The sequence below is a fragment of the Panthera uncia genome, chromosome D1, assembly GCF_023721935.1.
Source record: "Panthera uncia isolate 11264 chromosome D1, Puncia_PCG_1.0, whole genome shotgun sequence".
NCBI lineage: Eukaryota > Metazoa > Chordata > Mammalia > Carnivora > Felidae > Panthera > Panthera uncia.
The window spans coordinates 8,290,535-8,300,799 of NC_064808.1; positions in this window are offsets into that span (position 1 = coordinate 8,290,535).

Below are 10,265 nucleotides of genomic sequence, written 5' to 3' on the forward strand. Positions count from 1 at the left end.
TAAGAATTTTCCACGGATTAAGTAATTGAACCCCACAACAGCCCTCTGAGGGAGGTTACTGTTGTTCCCCCTTTAAACATGCTTTTTTTTTTTTTTTTAATATTTTAAAATGTTTATTTACTTTTGAGAGAGAGGGAGACAGAGTGCGAGTGGAGGAGGGGCAGAGAGAGAAGGAGACGCAGAATCCGAAGCAGGCTCCAGGCCCCGAGCTGTCAGCACAGAGCCCAACGTGGGGCTCGAACCCATGGACTGTGAGATCGTGACCTGAGCCGAAGTGGGACGCTTAACTGACTGAGCCACCCAGGTGCCCCTAAACATGCCTTTTATGGGTGGAAAGGCGTATTGGGGGAGGGAATAGGATGTGCAGAGGCCTGAGGAGCCTCTCGCATCCTGAGGGCAGTGGGCCGCCCCCCTGCAGCCAGGAGGAGTTGGCCTTCTGGGGTCTTGGAAACCAGCCAGTGGGTTTAGGTTTGATACAGTCAGCAGGGGAATGGCTGGAGGCTCTTGTGTGACCTAATCCTTGAGGGTGGGCGGGATGGGGCTCCTGGGAGGAGGACAAGGCCTCGATGGGCTGGCTTCGAGGCTGCGAGCCCAAGGAACAAGGAGAGGGGTTCCTCATTCTTCTGTCTTCGTACTTGAGCACAGGCCCAGCTGCCACCCAGGCAGCCCCCTTGGGAAACCTCGACTTGGAGATGGGCTCAGAAGCTGGGCTGTGTGTGGCCCAGGGGCCTGGGGCCTCAGAGCCCGGGAACCCTAGGGCTGCAGCCAAGTGGCCTGACGCGGGTCCTGCGTGTGCCAGACCGCACCCCGTCACGGAGCTGACCTCAAGAAGGCAGGGCAGCCTTGCCTGCCGGCTGATAGAGGAGCCTCGAGCATTCTGCCCAAACTGGCAGGACAATGGTCTGAGTCCCCTGCCCGGTCAGGGGGCTGGCCCAGCTGGGGAAGGGGTGGTTGGGCCATGATCCCAGTGATTAGAGACAGGAAGCAGGTGCTGGAACGTTTTCTTTCAAGTAAGATGAAGCCCAGGGAGGCCACCACAGAGCTGGCCACGGTGGAGGCCTTCCAGCCTGACAGTTCGGGGGTCCACACACCGATAGGGCTCACTGGTGAAATAAAGGCGGCCGTGTGGCACTCCCGGGGAGGGACTGGCGGCCCGTTTTCTGCAGCACATCCGTGTGAGGTCTTGGAGCCGGGAATGCTGAGCGTGTTGGGGGAGGGGGCAGATTCTCTTCTGGAGGGTGCCCCACCCTTCGTCCTGTCCATCGGGAGCAGCGGACAAACACGCTGGAATTTCTAACGAAGACAGGGACAGGGTAAGAAGAGGCTTCGGGGGGGGGGGGGGAAGCGCAGAGTTTTTAGTCACGAGGCATCCAGGGTGTGATATCTGTGCAAGAGCCAGAGATTAGATGAGCAGAGATGGCCAGGAAGATTGGGGAGGCTCCGGGCGGAAAGGCCAGATCCAGGGTGAGGTCACCGGGGAAGCACGCGGGGCCACAGCGCGCTGCAGGCTGAGTGGGCCCAGGGGGAGGGAGGGGAACAGGCAGAAGGGAGGAAGGGAAGAACTCACTGTGGCCTTTCTTAACTTTTTAAGCGATTCAGATATTTGGTGTCTGAGCAGAACGTTGCAGGAGAAAGTTCAGGAGTTCAGCCCCCCCCCCCCCCCCCAGGGATCTGGCGCTGGGTGGACGGTGGGACATTGGGGTGGAAGGTGAGAGAACCCCAGTCTCTGTTCTCATTCCGCTTCCACGGTAAATGTTCTTGGATTTGTTGTGAGACCGGCATCCACCTGTGCTAATTAATCGGTAAATACTCTGGAAAATTGCCCTTTGCCTGAGAGGCCCTTGGGCTCTCCTGTGCCTGGGCTGGCCTTGGGAAAGGTCGGAGGCGAGCCCAGCTGGGAAGGGAAAGTGACCTGGGAAGGGTGGCCGCTGTTCCCGGCGGCCGCACGGGGTGAACTCGATCCCCACCTGCTCTTCTGACGCCAACTCTCTTTGCCAAACTCCTGGGTGAGGCTTTGTGCTTTTTGGCACAGACCCCCATTTCCCTTTCCAAAACCTGAGCCCCGTCCTGTTCCCACAGCCCGGCCCTGGAGGCTTTTGCAGCAGAAGGGACGTCCACATTTGTGTTCGGTGTGGCGGGCCCGGCCCCCAGCGTCCCTGTGACGACATGAGAGAGAGAATCCCAGCCCGGTTTCCTCTGTCAACCCCGTCCATGCCTGACCTATCTTACTCATGGTCTGAAAAATCCATCTTCCCTTGAATAGTGGGTTGGGGGAAAAACGCAGACTCTGAAGGATAAAGTTGTTAAAACGTGGTGTCCTGCCCTTCTTCTCACCGGCAGTGCTCTCGGGAATGGTCACCCCTACGTAGGTCCTGGGGGTGGGCACTGGGAGCCAGAGAGAGGTGATAAGGACGCTTCAGGATTTGGGAACCGAGAGGCGGAGATAAACCTCTGTTTACCCTGAGCGGAATGAATGCTCTGGGGTGGGTGGGGGGAGCGGGGTTGGGGGGTAACCTCCGGTTTCTCTGAGCTTCTTTTTCCGTCTTTCAAAAGGGCAGGGCCATCCCTGTGCCCCTCCCCTCATCTTTAACTTCCTGCAGGAGACCAGCTATGTGTGACTGTGCTCAGCTGTTTTGGGGTGTCCGGAAGTGGGATGGGGCACAGGAGGAGGGTGCTTTCCCACTGAATGGTACTTACTTTCCGGGTGGGACCAGTAATGCACTCACACCTACTCCCGGCCCCGAGCCTTCCTGTGTTCCAGGCCCAAATCTCCTCCCAACTGTTTCCTGGGCCTGCTTCGCCTCCGTCCTTCAGCCCAGTCCCCGTTCCTTTGGGGGCCACATAGAGAGGAGGAAGGGGACACCTGGTTTTCCTGAGCTGGACACGGTCCTGTGGGGGCACGTCCCAGCTCCTTGGTTGCTACAAAGTCTGAATGCAGTGCTGGTCTGTGCATAAGTGAAGGCCGCCCAGAGGGCCGCAGAGCTGGCGTCGGGCTGAAGGGCTGTGTCCCCTGCCAGCTTCCCCGAACACCAACCACTTTGGATGACAGGGACCCCGACAAGGACCAAAGCACATCCCACTCCACTTCCCTTTGCCCTCAGGGTTTGTGATCTCTCATGACAGAAAAGAACACGTCTGGGAAGGACATTATTGGAAAAAACAAAACCCAAACATTTATTGTGCAACAGCTATGAGGTTAAAGGCCCTTCCTTCCCAGGACTTTTCTCTTTCAGCTCAACAGGATGGGCTGAGCGCAGCATCCGCGGGGGGGCAGACACCCATCCTCGGCTCTGGGCCCCTCTTGTGCTCCTTATCCCACAGTTTTGGCGTTTTTGGCGAGTTTAGGCCAAATACAGTTTATCTGTCTTCCTGGTTGGAAGGAGCAACCAAGGGCAGAGGCTGGGGGGCCTGGCCGTGCTCACCTGGGGTCCCTGGCATCTGGCAGCAGGTGCACAACAGGTATCTGCTGTTTTAAGAGTCAGAGACTTGATGGGGCGCCTGGGTGGCTCAGTCGGTTGAGCGTCCGACTTCAGCTCAGGTCACGATCTCACGGACCGTGAGTTCGAGCCCCGCGTCAGGCTCTGGGCTGATGGCTCAGAGCCTGGAGCCTGCTTCCAGTTCTGTGTCTCCCTCTCTCTCTGCCCCTCCCCCGTTCATGCTCTGTCTCAAAAATAAATAAACGTTAAAAAAAAATTAAAAAAAAAAAAGAGAGACTTGATTTCGATGGGTCCTTTGGGGGATTTGCTAGCATTTTTTTTTTTTCTTGACAATGCTGCTCTAAAACTGTAGTATTTAGACAAAAATGAAGGTCGGGATCCCTGGGTGGCTCAGTTGGTTGAGCATCTAACTCTTGGTTTTGGCTCAGGTCACCATCTGGCAGTTCGCAAGTTTGAGCCCTGCATTGGGCTCTGTGCTGACAATGCGGAGCCTGCTTGGGATTCTCTCTTTCCCCCCTCTCTCTTTTGCCTCCCCTGCCCTCTTTCAGAATAAATAAACTTAAAAAAAAAAGAAAATGAAGGTCAGGAACAGGAACCCTCCCTCTTTGGCTTCCAAATTTTCTGATTATTCTCACGCAGTCCGGTAAGTTAGCTTTCTTTTGGGCTGAAACGATGGACGTTTGATAGTTTGCTGCCCTCTTGTGGTACAGAAGTGGTAAAAAGATTCTCATTCTCTTTCACAGTGTCCTGCTCACTGGATCAAGTGTGGAGCCGCACAGAGAAACACACACCGTCTCTGCTGAGGGAATCCTGGGCTAGTGCAGGTGACTTTCTGTCTTTTTTAAAAAATTTTTTTTCCTTCAAGTTTTTATTTAAATTCAAGTTGGTTAACATACAGAGTAATGTGAGTTTCAGATGCAGAATTTAGTGACTCATCACTTACATACAAACCAATGGTCATCATCACAAATGCCCTCCTTAAACTGTCACCCATTTAACTCATCCCTCCTCCTTTCCAGTAACCCTCAACTTGTTCTTTTTTTTTTTTTCAATATATGAAGTTTATTGTCAAATTGGTTTCCATACAACACCCAGTGCTCATCCCAAAAGGTGCCTTCCTCAATACCCATCACCCACCCTCCCCTCCCTCCCATGCCCCATCAACCCTCAGTTTGTTCTCAGTTTTTAAGAGTCTCTTATGCTTTGGCTCTCTCCTACTCTAACCTCTTTTTTTTTTCCTTCCCCTCCCCCATGGGTTTCTGTTAAGTTTCTCAGGATCCACATAAGAGTGAAAACATATGGCACCTGTCTTTCTCAGTATGGCTTATTTCACTTAGCATAACACTGTCCAGTTCCATCCATGTTGCTACAAAGGGCCATATTTCATTCTTTCTCATTGCCACGTAGTACTCCATTGTGTATATAAACCACAATTTCTTTATCCATTCATCAGTTGATGGACATTTAGGCTCTTTCCATAATTTGGCTATTGTTGAGAGTGCTGCTATAAACATTGGGGTACAAGTGCCCCTATGCATCAGTACTCCTGTATCCCTTGGGTCAGTTCCTAGCAGTGCTATTGCTGGGTCATAGGGTAGGTCTATTTTTAATTTTCTGAGGAACCTCCACACTGCTTTCCAGAGCGGCTGCACCGATTTGCATTCCCACCAACAGTGCAAGAGGGTTGCCGTTTCTCCACATCCTCTCCAGCATCTATAGTCTCCTGCTTTGTTCATTTTGGCCACTCTGACCGGCGTGAGGTGATATCTGAGTGTGGTTTTGATTTGTATTTCCCTGATAAGGAGCGACGTTGAACATCTTTTCATGTGCCTGTTGGCCATCCGGATGTCTTCTTTAGAGAAGTGTCTATTCATGTTTTCTACCCATTTCTTCACTGGATTGTTTTTCGGGTGTGGAGTTTGGTGAGCTCTTTATAGATTTTGGATACTAGCCCTTTGTCTGATATGTCATTTGCAAATATCTTTTCCCATTCCGTTGGTTGCCTTTTAGTTTTGTTGGTTGTTTCCTTTGCTGTGCAGAAGGTTTTATCTTCATAAGGTCCCAGTAGTTTATTTTTGCTTTTAATTCCCTTGCCTTTGGGGATGTGTCAAGTAAGAAATTGCTACGGCTGAGGTCAGAGAGGTCTTTTCCTGCTTTCTCCTCTAGGGTTTTGATGGTTTCCTGTCTCACATTCAGGCCCTTTATCCATTTTGAGTTTATTTTTGTGAATGGTGTGAGAAAGTGGTCTAGTTTCAATCTTCTGCATGTTGCTGTCCAGTTCTCCCAGCACCATTTGTTAAAGAGACTTTTTTCCATTGGATATTCTTTCCTGCTTTGTCAAAGATTAGTTGGCCATACGTTTGTGGGTCTAGTTCTGGGGTTTTTATTCTATTCCATTGGTCTATGTGTCTGTTTTTGTGCCAATACCATGCTGTCTTGATGATGACAGCTTTGTGGTAGAGGCTAAAGTCTGGCATTGTGATGCCTCCTGCTTTGGTCTTCTTCTTCAAAATTACTTTGGCTATTCGGGGCCTTTTGTGGTTCCATATGAACTTTAGGATTGCTTGTTCTAGTTTCAAGAAGAATGCTGGTGCAATTTTGATTGGGATTGCATTGAATGTGTAGATAGCTTTGGGTAGTATTGACATTTTGACAATATTTATTCTTCCAATTCATGAGCACGGAATGTTTTTCCATTTCTTTATATCTTCTTCAATTTCCTTCATAAGCTTTCTATAGTTTTCAGCATACAGATCTTTTACATCTTTGGTTAGATTTATTCCTAGGTATTTTATGCTTCTTGGTTCAATTGTGAATGGGATCAGTTTCTTTATTTGTCTTTCTGTTGCTTCAGTGTTAGTGTATAAGAATGCAACTGATTTCTGTACATTGGTTTTGTATCCTGCAACTTTGCTGAATTCATGTATCAGTTCTAGCAGATTTTTGGTGGAGTCTATCGGATTATCCATGTATAATATCACGTCATCTGCAAAAAGTGAAAGCTTGACTTCATCTTTGCCAATTTTGATGCCTTTGATTTCCTTTTGTTGTCTGATTGCTGATGCTAGAACTTCCAGCACTATGTTAAACAACAGCGGTGAGAGTGGGCATCCCTGTCGTGTTCCTGATCTCAGGGAAAAAGCTCTCAGTTTTTCCCCATTGAGGATGATGTTAGCTGTGGGCTTTTCATAAATGGCTTTTATGATCTTTAAGTATGTTCCTTCTATCCCGACTTTCTCGAGGGTTTTTATTAAGAAAGGGTGCTGAATTTTGTCAAAGGCCTTTTCTGCATCGATTGACAGGATCATATGGTTCTTATCTTTTCTTTTATTAATGTGATGTATCACATTGATTGATTTGCGAATGTGAACCAGCCCTGCATCCCAGGAATGAATCCCACTTGATCATGGTGAATAATTCTTTTTATATGCTGTTGAATTCGATTTGCTAGTATCTTATTGAGAATTTTTGCATCCATATTCATCAGGGATATCGGCCTGTAGTTCTCTTTTTTTACTGGGTCTCTATCTGGTTTAGGAATCAAAGTAATACTGGCTTCATAGAATGAGTCTGGAAGTTTTCTTTCCCTTTCTATTTTTTGGAATAGCTTGAGAAGGATAGGTATTATCTCTGCTTTAAACGTCTGGTAGAACTCCCCTGGGAAGCCATCTGGTCCTGGACTCTTATTTGTTGGGAGATTTTTGATGACTGATTCCATTTCTTCGCTGGTTATGGGTCTGTTCAAGCTTTCTATTTCCTCCTGATTGAGTTTTGGAAGCGTGTGGGTGTTTAGGAATTTGTCCATTGCTTCCAGGTTGTCCAGTTTGTTGGCATATAATTTTTCATAGTATTCCCTGATAATTGCTTGTATCTCTGAGGGATTGGTTGTAATAATTCCATTTTCATTCATGATTTTATCTATTTAGGTCATCTCTCTTTTCTTTTTGAGAAGCCTGGCTAGAGGTTTGTCAATTTTGTTTATTTTTTCAAAAAACCAATTCTTGGTTTCGTTGATCTGCTCTACAGTTTTTTTAGATTCTATATTGTTTATTTTTGCTCTGATCTTTATTTCTCTTCTTCTGCTGGATTTAGGCTGTCTTTGCTGTTCTGCTTCTATTTCCTTTAGGTGTGCCGTTAGATTTTGTATTTGGGATTTTTCTTGTTTCTTGAGATAGGCCTGGATTGCAATGTATTTTCCTCTCAGGACTGCCTTCACTGCATCCCAAAGCGTTTGGATTCTTGTATTTTCATTTTCATTTGTTTCCGTATATTTTTTAATTTCTTCTCTAATTGCCTGGTTGACCCATTCATTCTTTAGTAGGGTGTTCTTTAACCTCCATGCTTTTGGAGGTTTTCCAGACTTTTTCCTGTGGTTGATTTCAAACTTCATAGCATTGTGGTCTGAAAGTATGCATGGTATGATCTCAATTCTTGTATACTTATGAAGGGCTGTTTTGTGACCCAGTATGTGATCTATCTTGGAGAATGTTCCATGTGCACTCGAGAAAAAAGTATATTGTGTTGCTTTGGGATGCAGAGTTCTAAATATATCTGTCAAGTCCATCTGATCCAATGTATCATTCAGGGCCCTTGTTTCTTTATTGACCGTGTGTCTAGATGATCTATCCATTTCTGTAAGTGGAGTGTTAAAGTCCCCTGCAATTACCACATTCTTATCAATAAGGTTGCTTATGTTTGTGAGTAATTGTTTTATATATTTGGGGGCTCCCGTATTCGGCACATAGACATTTATAATTATTAGCTCTTCCTGATGGATAGACCCTGTAATGATTATATAATGCCCTTCTTCATCTCTTGTTACAGCCTTTAATTTAAAGTCTAGTTTGTCTGATATAAGTATGGCTACTCCAGCTTTCTTTTGACTTCCAGTGGCATGATAAATAGTTCTCCATCCCCTCAATCTCAATCTGAAGGTGTCCTCAGGTCTAAAATGAGTCTCTTGAAGACAGCAAATAGATGGGTCTTGTTTTTTTATCCATTCTGATACCCTATGTCTTTTGGTTGGCGCATTTAGTCCATTTACATTCAGTGTTATTATAGAAAGATATGGGTTTAGAGTCATTGTGATATCCGTAGGTTTCATGCTTGTAGCGATGTCTCTGGGTACTTTGTCTCACAGGATCCCCCTTAGGATCTCTTGTAGGGCTGGTTTAGTGGTGACGAATTCCTTCAGTTTTTGTTTGGGAAGACCTTTATCTCTCCTTCTAAATGACAGACTTGCTGGATAAAGGATTCTCGGCTGCATATTTTTTCTGTTCATCACATTGAAGACCTCCTGCCATTCCTTTCTGGCCTGCCAAGTTTCAGTAGAGAGATTGGTCACGAGTCTTATAGGTCTCCCTTTATATGTTAGAGCACGTTATCTCTAGCTGCTTTCACAATTTTCTCTTTATCCTTGTATTTTGCCAGTTTCACTATGATATGTCGTGCAGATCGATTCAAGTTACGTCTGAAGGGAGTTCTCTGTGCCTCTTGGATTTCAATGCCTTTTTCCTTCCCCAGATCAGGGAAGTTCTCAGCTATGATTTCTTCAAGTACACCTTCAGCACCTTTCCCTCTCTCTTCCTCCTCTGGAATACCAGTTATGCGAAGATTATTTCTCTTCAGTGCATCACTTATTTGTCTAATTTTCCCCTCATACTCCTGGATTTTTTTTATCTCTCTTTTCCTCAGCTTCTTCTTTTTCCATAATTTTATCTTCTAGTTCACCTATTCTCTCCTCTGCCTCTTCAATCCGAGCCCTAGTTGTCTCCATTTTATTTTGCAGTTCATTGATAGCATTTTTTAGCTCCTCCTGGCTGTTCCTTAGTCTCTTGATCTCTGTAGCAAGAGATTCTCTGCTGTCCTTTATACTGTTTTCAAGCCCAGCGATTAATTTTATGACTATTATTCTAAATTCACTGTTATATTGTTTAAATCGTTTTTGATCAGTTCGTTAGCTGTCGCTATTTCCTAGAGATTCTTTTGAGGGGAATTCTTCTGTTTTGTCGTTTTGGGTAGTCCCTGGAGTGGTGCGGGACTGCGGGGCACTTCCCCTGTGCTGTCTTGAATAACTTGCATTGGTGGGCGGGACCGCAGTCAGACCCGATGTCTGCCCCCAGCCCACCTTTGGGGCCACAGTCAGACTGGTGTGTGCCTTCTTTTCCCCTCTCCTAGGGGCGTGGGGTGGCGTGGCCAGTCTGGGCTACTTGCACACTGCCAGGCTTGTGGTGCTGGGGATCTGGCGTATTAGCTGGGGCGGATCGGCAAGGTGCACGGGTTGGGAGGGGCAGGCTCAGCTCGCTTTTCCTTCGGAGATCCGCTTCCGGAGGGGCCCCTCTTCCATGGGCCTCTCATCTGCGCTTGGCTCCGGAGACTCCGTTCTGCTAGTCTTCTGGTGGTTTTCTGGGTTATTTAGGCAGGTGTAGGTGGAATATAAGTGATCAGCAGGTTGTGCGGTGAGCCCAGCATCCTCCTATGCCGCCATCTTCCCAGGATCCCCCTCTTTTTTTTTAATTTTTAAATTTTATTTTTTAAAATTTACATCGAATTAGTTAGCATATAGTGCAACAATGATTTCAGGAGATTCCTTAGTGCCCCTGACCCAGTTAGCCCACCCCTGCCAGTAACCCTGTTTGTTCTCCATATTTATGAGTCTCTTCCCACCGGGAGCTGGAAGCTGGCGGCTGTCTGGCAAACCGTGAGAATGCTGATCATTAGCCCTGCTGATCCCCGTGAACAGCGGTCGGGTCTCTCCCTTACCTGTTCAGAAAAGGCTCCTTTCCTCTGAACACCCTCCAACATGCCCAATATGGACATTCTGGTCTC